General features: G+C 37.8%; 1 protein-coding gene across 3 annotated transcripts in view; it reads right to left on the reverse strand.

Annotated features, from left to right (window-relative positions):
• Window positions 1-16,907, reverse strand: part of LOC306988061 (uncharacterized protein) — a 317,180-nt gene that overhangs the window by 224,872 nt on the left and 75,401 nt on the right. The window lies entirely within an intron of this gene.

The raw sequence follows: 16,907 nt of genomic DNA on the forward strand, positions 1-16,907 counted from the left end.
ACGTTTGAAAACTGCTTGAATGCAGTGAAACGCTGAAGCACTACACGACCCACCAGTTCTTTAAATTCAGAGCGAAGCATCTGTCTGTCCTCCAAGTTTGGTAAAAGTTCCGACAGTGGCACATCCATTATAGACACAAATCTCTCTCTGGGTAAGAACTCAGCAGTCACTTGTTCATGGTTCCCCACCATTAGCAACCAATGGTAGTCCAGACGTTGGTGGCTGATGGTCATTGTATGTGGTGTCACTGTGAGATCCAAATTATCAATTGTGAACTGCACTGGTGCTCTTGGTGTGTGTTCCTGTGAGAGAAAGTGAAAACAAATTAAAGTTAGAATGCAAAAATGTTCCTTTAATTGTTACATTAATTTGTATATACATTTTTAAAATATAATTTCATGGTCTACTAAATAGCATTAAATTAAGATAACAACATAAACTTAACTTTAACTTAACACAGGTGAGACAAAACACTATGTCAACCTTCATTATATGGTTTCAATTACATAATGCCATTTAAAAAAAAATATATGACTTCAGTGTTTTGGGCCAGTGATGTGACTGTTTATCCCAGACTAGATGCATTTATTGTCTATTCATTGTGTACAGACATTCGGTGCAAAATACAATCTCTCACCTGACACTCCAGCGGAACAGCAGTTGGTGACGACCCATTTGTGTGGCCTGATTCAGTTCTTCTAGAAGCGGTTGTGTCATGATCTGTGTGGTCCTATGAAGTGAAAAACAGAGATAAGTTAACATAACCACAGTTAATGGCTATTGTAGATTTCTATAAATGACATGTCATGACATTTAATAAGGTGAAAAAAATAGCTCTTTGATATTACAATTAAATAACATAAATAAATATTTTTTATGTCGTGCTGACTAAATTGTTATTTTTTCCTATGGTGTAGAAGGGCTTACTAATCAATATATAAAATATTACAACAAATATTACAAACCTCTTCACTTTCACTGCTGGTGACTATGAAGACTTCTTCCACTTCATTCTCTTCACGGTGGTATGTATGATCAGACAGGAACCAAGAGCTACAACCTGGATCATCCATCCATGACAAGTCTTCAAGGCTTGGGCTGTCACACACTATTTTTTTCCATTCTAAAATTCCGGCATCCCATGTCTCTGCAATCTCCTTGATCTTCTTTAGAGTTGCTGAGTGATTCACACAAACTCCAATCCTATTGAATCACCACCATGTTTCAATACCATGGAATTTCGGAACATAGGAGATGCCATGAATCTTGACCTTGCTTTAAGAAGAATCAGGCCAGCCATGGTCACCTCTGGCTTCTTTCTGGTCCACGGTCTTCTTTTATGGACACTTGCAGCTTTTGTGTTACGCTTTGTCTCACTGTTTGCTGCACTTGCACATTTTAGGAACTGGAGAAATGTAGGTGCTGCAGTCCTCCATTCATCCAACACTTTCTCACACCTAAACTCAGCAAGATGTGCACTGTGTTGTATTACAGAATGGAACTTGTTGCTTGTTAAATGTCGGCATTCTTTCTTAACTTGCTTGAGGACTACATCAATGACCAACTTGGACTGGCCAGGAATTTTTATTAAATTCTTGGCCAAAGCATTGTAGCGTCCCCTTGTAATATTATTAACAAGTGTCCTCATAGGTCTCTTTACATCCCTCTTCAGCATTTTCTGAGACGACTTAAACATAAGGACAGTTTGACTACCAACAGTATCCTGTACAGATGTTGACGCATTGTTTACCTCTGGTGACGGTAGGTCGAACAATTCACGTCTCGCAGGGCTGCATTCAGAAATTGTAAGTCTCTTCTGCAGTTGTGTTGGCGTTGATGGTGCACATCGTTTCTGTCTTGTCTTACTGCACATGTCATTTATATGCAATTTCAGTCGTACAACTTCTTTGGAAACACTATTGTACCTCATTAGTACACTTCGGCAAGATGTGCAGATCGCCAAACTTGTGTCATGAAGAACGCCAACAAACTCCTCCAGCACAATAGTAAATTCAGCTTTGTCTTTAGAGTCGTGTCCACGAAATAATCTGTTTGTTAGTTTTAGATGCTTTGAAGGTCTCTGAACAAAGTCTGCATACGTTTCCTACTTATTTACTCAGTGTTTTGATCAGATGTGGTAATGCGGACGCCATTGTTGTTTTACGTGCACAAACAGATCAATGACTTACTGCTTGTTTTCTTCTCCTTCTTTGATTTTCTATGCTGACTGATTTGTTGCACGCCGGTCTGTTGTTGTGGGGACAATTCCACGCTCCGAAACGTGATGCTGAACGAAACGAACTGTAATTGGTTGTTTGACATGTCGGTCAAACGGCCTTATGGGCGGGCCTTGGCCAAAGAAAGCGGCTGAAGGTCTGGCTACGCGAGACTAGAACTACGGTAACTGTCGCATATCAAAAACTGGCACTAGTTCCGGATTCCTAGGCTCGTCAAAACAAACTTTTCTCTGAATAAGCAATAACAAAATATTAATATAATGTTGTGTACTATTTTATTGCCATTGCTTGTGTGCCTGTGTGTAATGCCAATGAAACACTCTTTCGGACACAGAAAAAAAAGTTTAATTTTTCTTGTTAACCGTTAGCACAGTAAACGGAAAGTGAATGGGAATGGCTACATTAATGATGCACGCTAGCTAGGTAGCAGCTAAGGACTTTGAACTTATATTATAGAACGTATATTGTTGCAAACTAACCTAAAATAACACACGTTTAGCAACTTTGTGGTATTAACCCTCTGGGGTCTGAGGGGTTTTTGGGGCCCTTGAGATGTTTTGACATGCCCTGACATTTGTGCTTATCTCAGCTACTTACAACATACCTTTGGCCAACACATAATTCTGCTGTATTCAGCACAAACTCTGCTACAATAATATGTGAGCAAAATGGAAGTTACATGTTTGCATTTTATAGAAAAAAAATATTATGCGTGGTTAGTAAGTTTTGGGAAAAAAATTGTCACTGCAACGAGCCCATATAACTCATACTGATTAGTTTGGCACAAGACTTTTGAGTTACCATTCTTGTAGGCTAGAATGTTTACTACAAAATTATGTGAAAATCATTCTGATCACTCTTTCACAAAACAACAATATAATGATTTAAACTTTGTAAGTCAGTTTTTTTTTTGCCAGCACTGCTTTATGCGTAGGGGTGTTGATGGCCATGAATATGAATGAGGGGAGACAATAGACACTCCCCCATCAATGGCTAATGCCCCTTCACGGTGCTGTGAGGCAGAGAGGAGAATCTGAGAAGGAGATTCAAAGATTTTGTTTTTCAATCTGTTTTTATTGTAATTCCTCTATGTGGAGGAACTAAATGTTGTCCCTCACAAGACCACAGTGCTACCGTACATATATAAACATAATACCAGTCAAAAGTTTGGACACATTACCATTTTTAATATTTTTGGAAGAAGGCTGCATTTATTTGATCAAAAATACAGAAACAACAGTAATATTGTGAAATATTATTACAATTTAAAATAATGATTTTCTATTTTAATATACTTTAAAATATAATTTATTTCTTTGATCAAAGCTGAATTTTCAGCATCCTTACTCCAGTCTTCAGTGTCACATGATCCTTCAGAAATCATTCTAATATCATTTGATAATCAGGTATTATCAATGTTGGAAACCGTTGTGCTGCTTAAAGGGTTAGTTCACCCAAAAATGAAAATAATGTCATTAATGACTCACCCTCATGTCGTTCTAAGCCCGTAAGACCTCCGTTCATCTTCGGAACACAGTTTAAGATATTTTAGATTTAGTCCGAGAGCATTTTGTCCCTCCATTGAAACTGTATATACAGTATACTGGCCATGTCCATAAAGGTAATAAAAAGATCATCAAAGTAGTCCATGTGAAATCAGTGGGTTAGTTAGAAGTTTTTGAAGCATCGAAAATACTTTTTGGTCCAAAAATAACACAACATAAGACTTTATTCAGCATTGTATTCTCTCCCGGGTCTGTTGTGAATCTGCGTTCACGACTCCGCAGTGACGCTGCTGACGGAAGACGCTGATGACGTGTTATCTGGTGCGCCCGAGCTTCGTTTACAGTCTGAGGGAGACGCACGCTATATTCAAGCTATTCTACATTGTTTTGCGTGGATATCATTTTTTTAATGGTGCGTAAATGTGCATGTCGCGGATGAGACACTTTTACATCGTGCGTTTCCCTCAGTTTATAAATGAAGCTCGGGCGCACCAGATAACACGTCATCAGCGTCTTACGCCATCAGCGTAACTGTGAAGGATTGACAACAGACCCGGGAGAGAATACAATGCTGAATAAAGTCTTATTTTGTGTTATTTTTGGAACAAAAAGTATTTTCGATGCTTCAAAAACTTCTAACTAACCCACTGATGTCACATGGACTACTTTGATGATCTTTTTATTACCTTTATGGACATGGCCAGTATACTGTATATACAGTTTCAATGGAGGGACAGAATGCTCTCGGACTAAATCTAAAATATCTTAAACTGTGTTCCGAAGATGAACGGAGGTCTTACGGGCTTAGAACGACATGAGGGTGAGTCATTAATGACATTATTTTCATTTTTGGGTGAACTAACCCTTTAATATTTTTTTATAACCTGTGATACTTTTTTCAGGATTCACTGATTAAAAAGAAAAGCATTTATTCAAAATATAAATCTTTCCTAACAATATAACTTAACGCATCCTTTCAAAAAAAGAAAGAAAGGTAGTGTATACTGTTACAAACAGACTCATGGGCGAATGTGAGTCAACAGAGGTCAGTTGCGGTCCAGTTTCCCGTGCGGGCAGGAATCGCGCAGTCTGTGCAACCATGTCAACATCAGTCTCGGTTTTCCATGACAGGGTGGACTTGGACCTGTTGCTTGTTTGCCGTGGCTCTCTTCGGGACAGATGCTTGGACATGTTCATTGTCACATCTGTTGATAACACAATCAAAGAAACTGTATTATTATCATTATCAATCACTAATGGCCATGGATTAAAAAAAAGACAACAGTTTTTGTAATTTCACACAAGAATAGGTAGGCTATACTTATATTATGACGATGTAAAGACAATTACATTTCATCAGTAAAATATTACGTCTGTGCACTTACTATCATTCTCGATTGAGAACTGAACGACACCTGCGTGTCCCTCTGCGGTGCTGGAGAAGGAGAGCGTGATGCAGACACATTCTTAAAATAATAAAAACAACTGTTAGTATACATTATACAAAGATGGGCGATTAATGGGTATGGACGCACAATGCATGTAGCCTATATATCTGTTAATGGGCCATAGGACGGAGAAATATCTATTTATGGGCCATAGATCGCGTCACCGCAAACTGTTGATGGCCATATAGGCCGCACGCATTTAGAGCATTTCAAACATTTACACCTGTATTCACAATCATCTGTGGCAATATTTTAGCAAGATAAGTGTCATAGGCTAATCAAAACCGAACATTTATATATAAAAATATAATGTCTAGTATTTAGACAGTAGCCTATCACATTTTACTGGAGGCTGAAATATATTTGCACGAAATCATATTTACACCTAAGCAGATATTCGCAAATAAGCTACATTACGCAAAAGTCAGTATTTTTAGCATGATAATCAGTGTCATAAGCTATTCAAAACGGAGTGAAATATATATACAAATATGTTTAGAGAGTAATATCACATTGAAACGACCATATACACGAATGTTAGGGATATTGTAAGGCAATCTTTCCTGTAAGATGTCAAAAGCTAACCAAAACGAAGCAAAATATAGTCTGAAAATTCACATGAGTTCTATATAATTAGAAAAAGAATTATATAACACTAAACAGCTTACTTGTGTCCTCGGCTGGATCAATTCGCTCTTGAAAATGCAGCCGTTCTCCGTCTGATGCAATCTTTCTCTGAGGAAAAGGTGAATTCTTCCTCGCTGTCCATAATCATCTGGAGGACGACTTTACCGGAGAAGCGTGCCATCCTCAAAACGCGATGAACTATCCATAAATCTGACGAGAAACTCCGTGTTGGTTTCAAACGGATTACATAAACTAAGAATATGTGTTTTTTTATATAAATTACTTCATTTAAAGGGCACCTATTATGGAATTTTTAAATTTACCTTTCATGTAGTGTGTAACATAGATCTAAGTGAACAAAAACATCCTGCAAAGTTTGAAATATGAAAGTGCGCCGTATATAAAGTTATTGTCTTTCAAAAGTAAGAGTCGACTCTGAGTCATTTTTATGAATCGTTAGAAGACCGAAGCTTTTTCTCTGACTAGATGACGTCAACTTGTCAAGTTATTTGAATAAGATACGCCCACTTATTGCGCTCCAAGGCCAGCAGGGAAAACATCATGGCGACGAGACGCTGTGTTCTGAAGTGCGGCTCAAAAGCAAACTTTTTTCATCTGCCCAAGGAGGAGCATTTGAAGACTAAGTGGCTACAATTCACTATACCACAGAAGTATAGTCCGAGCCTTGTGCTTTGTTCGCGTCATTTTGAAGACGATTGCTTTTTAAATGCAATCAAACTTGGATTCGCGAGCTGGCTGATATTGAAGGAAGGTTCAGTTCCAGGTGTATTTGCATCAGCTTCCTCCTCCGTATCACAACCTGTAAGTGTTATTAATAATTTTTGCTTTTATATTTTATGTAGCATGCTTAATAATTATTTTGTTTGTTGTGTAAGCACTGTTTAGCTTCTAGGTCTTCAATGACAATTGTATTGAGATATGTGAAGTGTTTGTCGTTGTTTTCGGAGTTGTCTAAAGAATAGAGTAATACCTCGTAGTAACGTAACTGCATTTTTTTTTTTTGTAAAAACGTTATGTTTATGCATCGGGCTAACGCAAACAAAGACTGATTGTGCTTTTACAATATGAACTCTGGGCTATGCTCGCTAACATAACATTAAATTCTTTATCTTATTTTTCGTTTTTTACTACAAACTATAAAGCAGTGGACTATAATCATTATTATAATACAATTTAATTGATAAAAGCATCATTGCACTCCGTGTTAAAAATAAGTATTATCTCTGTAAACACTGCTGGGTCATCTGACCAATCAACGCAGATGAGCGTCGCGCAAAGGAGGGGTTTGAAAAACGAGTCGTTGAACGATTCATTTGGGAGTCGGTGAGCAAATCAGGTAAAAATAAATGCATATTATACGAAAACAAAAGTGTTTTTTGTCATTGCATGCATGTAAAACTGTTGTTGGGGACTCCCACAACAACATTAGGAACATTTTAAATGTCATAATAGGTGCCCTTTAAAAGAAGAGAATTCTAGCTTCATAAAGACATATCTCTGGTTCCTGAGTGACAAGTATTCGCTGAGTTACAGTTCATTTTCGGACACGTATTCAGAATGGACTTCCCTGACAGAGAGAAGGCAGACCTCGCATCATGTTTATTTTTCTTTATTTGGCGAAAGACACAACACTTTGTTTTTATTGTGAGTATACATAAAAAAATAGAAACTTAACTGGATCGAATGATGTAAAACACTTAAATGTAAGATCAAAACCAACAGAGTATTTCGAATCTCTTTTTCACTGATAAGAAAAAAAGCGAGCAGATCACGCCGGCGTGATTGCCGACCCCAGAGGGTTAAACTAACCTAACATAGTTTTGCTAGAATTAGTAGATCAACTGTCTCTGGGTATAGAGACTAGAGATCAAATTAGACAGTGACGGATCACATACAAAGTTATTTTTCTCTTTATTTATTTAGTTGGAAAATACAATTCAATGTCGGAATGTTAGGAAGATATGTGGCTTGTAGAAAATTAGTTCATAACTTACCTTTGCTGAATGTAGGGAAATTCTGCAGACATTAAAGACCGAGCTGTATTTCGCATTGGCGCACGTACATCGAGTGTGTCTGTGTTGCGCGTCACCACGCATCGCACACATGACCAGCGTCGGCCAATAGTGTGGTGACGTGCAACAACAGACGCACTGCGCTAAAACACTACGTGATCTATCTCGAGGCCCAGAGAGAAGGAAATGAATAGTGGAATAAAGTCGTTATTTTTTATGTTTTTCCGCACATAAAGTATTGACGTCGCATGATAAACTTAATGCAGAGCCACTGTAGTCACTTGGACTATTGTAACGATGTTTTAATAACTACTCTGGGCCGGCGAGTTTGGGTCCCTCTGAAAGCCTATGGAGGAGTGAGACTGCCTTCAGATTTCATCAAAAATATCTTAATTTGTGATCCGAAGATGAACGAAAGACTTACATGGTTGGAACAACATGAGGGTGAGTAATTACTGACAGAATTTTAGTTTTTGGGTGAACAAACCCTTTAAATATATTGCTGAGTTCAACGGTTTGTTTTTCTTCTGTCCAATTGTAAACTGTTTCTGTGAATTGTGCCGTTTGTCGTGAAAGGCATTTGTCACAGGTCGGGGCGGGCCAAGCCAGACTGCACCCACCCCTGAAAACCGGGAACCACCTCGAGGAACGTGTCAAGGACCAGACAGACAAGGAAGTAAAAAAATAACAGGTTTCTTTATTAAGTTAAAAATGGTAAATTGGAAAAGTCCTAACTAAAATCTTCTTCTTGCCGCCAGGGGCGGTTCAATAGTCTCTGGACCTCCTGAGACAGGAGGGGAGGAACAATCGTGGCAGGCCGACGGCTCGTTGAAGGAGGATCAGGGGGAATACTCGCGCCGTCCAGGTAGGTCACTAGGTAAGTACTCTTTACAGGACTCAAGAGGGGGTTGTGGTCATACGAACCCCATTCGGGCTGGAACCAGGTAGGTATGCAGATGCGGGGGCGAAGCGAGTCACTGGTGTTACTCCAGAGGTAGGTACTCAGATGTGGGGGCCAGCGAGTCACTGGAACGATACAGCAAGTTTTAACTGTTCGACAGTATATGAAACATTCAGCTGAAATACCTTCTCTCTTTCCGTTTAGGGCCGATACTTCAAATGGAGGCGTGTGGAGTCCACCAGGCAGGGAGGACACTTTGAGCGGAACGCTCCACTTTGGCTGTGCACTGGAACAATACAGTACGGTTTTGGCTGTTCAACAGTAAATGAAACATTCAGCTGACATACCTCCTCTCTTTCTGAACAGGGCAGAGGCTTCCAATAGGGGCGTGTGGAGACCACCAGGCGGGGAGGGCACTTTGAGCGAAACGCTCCACTTGGGCTGTGCACTGGTACAGGACAGCAAGACTTTAACTGTTCAACAGTTTATGAAACATTCAGCTGAGATACCTTCTCTTTCTCTGGACAGGGCAGAGGCTTCAAATAGAGGCGCGGGGAGGACACTTTGAGCGGAACGCTCCACTTTGGCTGTGCACTGGAACAAGACAGCAAGACTTTAACTGTTCAACAGTTTATGAAACATTCAGCTGAGATACCTTCTCTTTTTCTGGACAGGGCAGAGGCTTCAAATAGAGGCGCGTGGAGACCACAAGGCGGGGAGGGCACTTTGAGCGAAACGCTCCACTTGACTGGGCACTGGAACAATACAGCAAGACTTAAACTGTTCAACAGTTTATGAAACATTCAGCTGAGATATCTTCTCTTTTTCTGGACAGGACAGAGGCTTCCAACAGGGGCGTGTGGAGACCACCGGGCGGGGAGGACACTTTGAGCGAAACGCTCCACTTGGGCTGGGCACTGGAACAATACAGCAAGATTTTAACAGTTCAACAGTATATGAAGCATTCAGCATTAACGAAGCCGGGTCGTCTCGAAGCAGGAAGTTGGGCGCTTGCTGTATCAAAACCCTTCCTTAGAGACAGCGGGTGGAAGACTGTAGGGGGAGAGTGCACGGCAGACTACTATTACTTCTCCACACAACAATTTCACTTCACAGCACAAACCGTGTGAATCGTCACTTCAGGCACTGCATCTCCACTCGTACACCGTGCATTCGGGCCAGCACTCACCCACCGGTCTTTCTCCCACCAGATCAGATCTCGTATTTGGTCAGGGCTCGACTTCGCTCCGGGGAAAGCAGAAGACAGGTGCAGCTATTGTCACATTCGGCAAGGAGAGGACAGAAGTTGGAGATAGATCAACAATTCACTCTGTGTACTAGTTCACTCGTGCCACACACTTTCCAAACTCTCAACACCACTTCAGTGTTAGTGCATATAAACAACGGATCCAATACTCATCACTTTGCGTCCTTCCCACTGCTGACGATATTCCTTTGGGTTTTCGCTGATAAATCCTTCACTCTTCTTTCTACTTCTCCGTTTCGCTCTTCACCCGCTCCACAGCCCAGCCTCGATAAAAAGAACAGCCCGCCGACAAACACAGTCTCTCACAGGAGGAGAACCACGCTTCCAGTCTGCTTCCTCTTCGTTTTTAAAGCCCCATCTGAATATGTGTCCCTCTCACAGCGTTCCCTGTAATTACCCCACACCTGCTGTCACTCAAGCAATTAGCCTCGCTGCCATGACAACAGATTTGCAGTGCATAGAAACGGATGTTCACTGGAAATTCCTAAATAAAACTGCATTCACAAGGAACTTAGTCCCGGTCTGATTCTTGTCACACTGTGACACATTTGTTCAACCACCTGTTCCTCTTGAGCAAGTTACATGCTTGATATGTTAATTAACATTTAATAAAATAAAAAACGTTGTCTTTTCCCCCCAAAATGATACTGTGCCTACTTCAGAGGGCACTGTTCCCACCTCTTTTAGGGCCTACCTTCAAATGCTTTACGTCAGCTGAGACCCTGTAGTTTCTTAGGAAACAATCAGAATAGCTGTATGAAGTACTGGCACAGACTTACAGAGGCTAGAGTATTGTCTTTTCTTTCTGCCGGATAACAAGCAACTCTGAACTGACCACATTTCAACCTTCTAGGTCACTTGATTTGATTTTAGAAGCATTACATTACATTTGGCTGACACATTTTTTTAACCAATTTAATTCAACAGTTTAAGCTTTCTGAGCCCTAGGCACCAGTCTTGTGAAGCCGTGTGGGAAAGTATATCAATATAGAATGAAAAATGAGTACTTTCCCACATGGAAAAAACCTATATGAGGATATATGCGCATATATGAAACCTATATGCAGTTTGTATGCACATATATGCAGCATATATGCGCATATATGAAACCTATATGCAGTTTATATGCACATATATGCTGCATATATGATAATATATATGCTGCATATATGCATATATATGCCACATATAGGCAAAATTGAGATGCATACAGGCCATATAGGTCTCCTGTATTGCTTCTTTATATCCACATATAAGCCCTATATGTACATACAAGATATGTCAGTAGTAATAGGATACACCTTGTGTCAAAGTGATTAATGGCTTTGACCTTAGCGGGGGGTTTCCCACCCCGCCCCCTTCCGGTATGTGGGATCAAAGGCTAACCTTTGACCTTGGGGGGTTTCAGCTTCCTCCGGTATAGGAGATCAAAGGGTTGACCTTTGCCCCGCTATCAATCCATCATGTAAATAGGACAGTTGGTTTGACCCGGCGACCTCGCTAGCCATCGATCAAGTGATATGTAGTTTGACCTTGTGGCCCTCGCTAATATAGATCATGGTTTTTGACAGAAGTTCTTTTAATTATTTTTGACGAATGGTTTTGAGATAAGGTCTTTTAATTATTTGTGACGAATGGTTTTTGACAGAAGGTCTTTTAATTATTTTTGATGAATGGTTTTGATCGTTTGAAGAATGGGTATATCAGGGGTATATGTATGTCACAGGCCCCCTGGGCCCTTCCACATTGTAAGTGAGTCTATATGGGCTGTACTGTGAAACTGTAAACGATATCTCTCACAAAAGTTGAAATAGAATAAATGGTTATAAAATAAAACGTATAATATAAATATCTTACTAAATCCTTACACAAAAAGTTGAAATGATTATAAAATAACTTAGTAAAGTTTTAAATGATCATCTTACTAAAGTTGAAAAAAAAACATTCATTCAGATTATATAAATGAAATATAAATGAACATCTTACTAAAGTTAAAAAACAATCATTTAAATTATATAAATTAAATATAAATAAACAGCTAAAAAATCCGCTGAACCAAGCATTTCAGTTTAAAGTTAAAATGGAGTCACAAAAGTTGAAAAACAACAAATAAAATATAAATGTCTATAAAATAAAACGTATAATATAAATATCTTACTAAAGTTGAAAAACAGCATTCTAAATGAAATATAAAATGAACATCTACTGAACCAGTCAAGATAAAAATAAAATCATCTTACCTTTTTAGAGAGTTGAATAAGCTTATGAATGGGTTAAAATATTGTTTACACAACTTGTTTTACGGGATCCAGTCATTCCTGAAACAAGTCTCAAAACATAGGGAAGCGCGCCTGTGTGTGTGTGTGTGTGTGTGTGTGTGTGATAATATCTTGGGTCTTCCTATTATATTTGATGAATGGTTTTTGTTTGTTTGAAGTCAAGAAGGGTTATATAGTAAGTGTGTGTCACAGATTCACTCCCACCCAGCGCATTGGGGTTGCTGGACACTGTGGAAATGATAAAATAGATTTTCTAATAATGACGTAAATTTTACACTGACTAAAGTTGAAAAACATTCATTTAAATTATATAAATGAAATATAAAAAAACATCTTACAATCTTTGTAAGTCTTGACGGTCTCTGTTCATATGGGGTGTTTTTTCACACAGGCCTTTGACCTTGGGTGGCTGTAACTCACAAAGAAGAATGTCTCTCTCTCTCTCTCTCTCTCAAAGCACAGGGCACGCGCGTCTGTGTGTGTGTGTGTGTTCACCGATCAGAACGAGACATTGCAAATATTTTGTTAGTGCAAAATTTATTGTATAAGTATAAAAAGTTTAAATATGATCTTTTTAAAAATGAAAATATTGTTTAAATTAAATATTTAAAGTTAATACATTCGTATAATCTATTTAACTTTTAGCAGATTACTGTAATGGGTTTTTTAACGGTGACCCTAACGTATAATAGTTATTAAGCAATGTCTGTTTAAAAACTTTAGATTGTTGAAAAACTGTACTGTCGTCTTGAATCTCATTTATATGAAAAGATTCAATCAGCATTTTTGAAATATTTTGTTAGTGCTAAATTTATTGTACAAGTATAAAAAGCTTAAATTATCTCTTTTAAAAATAAAAAGATTGTTTCAATTCAATGAATTAATAAAAACAAATATTCTGCATCGATGGTCTATGGAAAAACTTGACTTGAACTTAAAGTATATTTTTTATTTATCAGGTCCATGTAAAGAACTTTGAAATGTATGGGTCTCACAAGTCATCTCACACATTGTGTGAAATGTTCAATAATTCCTTAAGTATCTGTGAGAAAATCACCACATAGGCCTATCTTTAGAGAGAGAGAGAGCAACAATGAAGACATTTTAGAATCTGTGATGCCTCAGACCGACCCCCATTGATAGGCTGCTCATAATGTCCTTCCGAACACCAGCACATCTTCAGAGAAATATGTTACTTGTCAATAATGTTATCTTCAGGATATAGAGTGACAGAGCAGATGAGCCTCTGTGCATCATGTAATGCTAGTCTGCTAACTCCTTTCCAGAGCCAAAGTTTTGTTTGTACTAAATTTATTTCAAAAGCATAATCGTAAAAGATTAAATATGATCTTTTAAAATGAAATGATTGTTTACATTAAATCTTTAAAGTTTTAATACATGTTTTATATCTCTATTTATCTTTTAGAAGATTACTGTAATGATTTTGTTTAACAGTAAAAATGTCATCAATATAACCATAGCCATAATGTTTTTTGTACTGTAACAGCATATTCTACCCCTTACACCTAAACACTGTCACCACAGACAACTGCATTTTTAATTTTTTCCCAAAAATAAATAAATAAATAATTTAATATAATAAGCTGTTTTGCACACACACAGTGTGCCAATTTATGGTTGGTTCCATAAATTAACTAATCTCTATTTTTTATGAAATGAATATAAATAAAGTATATAACTCAATGAATAATAACAAATATTGTACTAATGTATTCAAACAATTTAAACATAGTTTTAGCTAACTAAATATATATATATATAAATAAAAAATAAAAAAATATATATAACACTTTATATTTTCATAGAGCTGAAGAAGTAGTTCTTTATGCAATGATTAAAAACTATCCAAAAAGCAAATCGTTTAAGTTGTCAAACAAAACCCTCCCGGATCCTTCAGTGATAAACTGCAGGGTGAAACGAAGCTTCAGACCCTCACAGAGACGGGGGCAGTTACAGACCAGATAACACATGAACACCTATAAACACAATGTCTCAGTAAAGCTAGTCTGCTTTCCAGAGTTTTATTCATACTAAATTCATTTAAAACCATAATCTTAAAAGTTTAAATTAGATCTTTAATTTAATTAGATCAAATCTTCAAAGTTTTATTAAAATCGTATCTTCTTAGAATAATCAATCATATGATATCAATGATTTTGCTTAAATTTAGCATAAGGTATTATTTTTACTAAACAGCGTCTGTTCAAAAACAAAATAAAAAATGTTTTAAAGCAAAAACTGTGCTTTGGCGTCTTAGATTTATAAAAAATATTAAATCAGCACTTTTGTCCATGCGACATGAAACTTGCTGTCAAAGTTTGTCACAATGTTTTTAAGAAATCCCAGGACTCTACATTGCTCTTATTTAGATTAAGTTGTATCATTTAGAAAATCACCACATATTTTCAGAGATGCGATGTGCCTCTGTGGCCTACGAGTAAAGTTTGTCTTGAGCGAATATTACATTTTACTCGTCTTAATTCAAAACATGATCTTACTTTTTCTACGCTAGCTATAGGCTATGATCTATTACATGTATAAGATGAATATATCATTTTTTACTTATCTTCTATCTCCCCGAATTATCCTTAATCAGTGTGGAAACACACACGGTGAAATATATGTAGAATTTTTAAATGTTATCTTTTTTTGATGCGACAGTTTGTCTGTTGGCCGCATGATACTATATCATGAATCATGCCCTTTGGCCTCCTCCATTTTATAGGCTTTTTTGTTAAAGACCCTACAAGTTAGTCTTTAAAGGTACGCTTTTTATAGGAATTTCTCCCATCTAGCGGTGAAATTCTTTTTTGCATTTAAACGACTAGTGTTCTATAGCGCCTCGCTTTTCAAAGGCGTGTTGCAACTGCGGTAGCCGTTATGAGCCAAGAAGCTATGAACATGTCTTCCAGTAGCACATCATCGAGTTATACATGTTCTACTGTTATGCTGACTAAATAATGACTTACACAACCAAGTAATGAGAAAAAAAAAACCTTTTAATTTAAACCGTAACATTGACTTACCTGTCGAGAAGGAAAGCAGCGTCCCTTCATTATCTCTTTCCACCTGGGAAAAGCTATCGCGATATTTTGAATTCACCGGTCACGTTTCCTTTGAAATATTTCTTTTTTTTTTTTGCTTTTTGGCTACGAGGATACCTTCTCCTGTGTCTCTGGAAAAGTATGATCCTGCATTATACCGTGCAGTGCAGCGTTTCAAATTTGCCCGCATCAGCTGGTTTCAGTTAGCCGGCTCTGAACGAAAACGTGTTTTGGAAACGCGTTGAGGTAGGCTAGTGCTTTTTGCCCCTCTCTGCTATTATATATTTTTTCAAGATGGCGGAACGACATGGAAGCCTCCATGGACTTACCCACCCCGTATAAATACAGATAAGAAATTCTTTGCTTACGAGGATAAGTCAAATCATTTGCAGAGGTAATTTTACACAAATGATGATATATTTATGAATAAAGACATTGATTTTAGCTAATAAAATACTTTTTTTTAAAACGACTGTACTTTTAATTTCAGATGTGTAAATTACAAAACAGCATTTTTCAATCGTCTTCAGAAGTCGTTTCTTCAATGGGTCTCCTGAGAATATGTAATTTCCTTTAAAACCAAAGATTAAGCTAAATGACACCACCATTCCCCCCAAAATCAAATACTCTATACGATTTGTATTACACTTTTTCAAAGGATAATCTTGCTGATATGATATGTCTGATGCAAGGTTTTGCAAAGAAATAGGTACTGCAATACTCCAAACAGTTCATCACAATGACATCATTATGGATGGACAATGGGTAAAAACACGGCCTGTTTAGGGTAGTTTTCCAGATTTTACCCCAAAATCAAATACTGTATTACACTTTTCAAATGATAATCTAGCTTTAAAGTTAGAAAAAAGTTAAAACCAAACATATCTTCATACCTGTTGTGTTCCGACACAAGACCATTACCTGGTTCTTTTTGTTTTATAAACTGACTTTTCTTATCTCTACAAATATCACCCCCCCCCCCCCCCCCCCCGATAAATATGGACTTAGGCCACATTTACACATAGCCGGGTATTTAGAGAAACGAATATTTCTCCCCCTTCGTTTTCAATAATAACATCGTGCACACAACCCGCATAAATACGCCGTCGAGCGCCTTTATAACTATGCTAAACCTATGGGCGGCAGTGTAGCGAGAAGGATAAAGCCATGCAAGCCAATCAGAATCCTCAGAATCGACAAGAGAGAACCTAAAACCCCGTTTCTCCCAGTTGACACGACAACATATAACCGGCGTTTTCAGAAATCTCCACTTTGGCCGGAGTTTTTAGAAATGATCGTTTTCTGGGATAAAAACGGCGTTTTCGTGTAAATGACAGGCCAAAACGCAGAGAAATATCTGCGTTTTCCCATCGTGTAAACGGGGCCTTAATATGGACACAATGTTTTTAGGAAAAAGCAGCGTTTTAACTAAATACAGAGTTTTAGACTTATCATCTTCAAATTTTAAATATAACATGGTCCGACATGTGGCTTTAGCTGGAGTGCAATTCTAGATTGCTACAGTGCCAACTTCAATTTAATTTT

This window comes from Phoxinus phoxinus, assembly GCF_949152265.1.
Source record: "Phoxinus phoxinus genome assembly, chromosome: 20".
NCBI classification, from domain to species: Eukaryota; Metazoa; Chordata; class Actinopteri; order Cypriniformes; family Leuciscidae; genus Phoxinus; species Phoxinus phoxinus.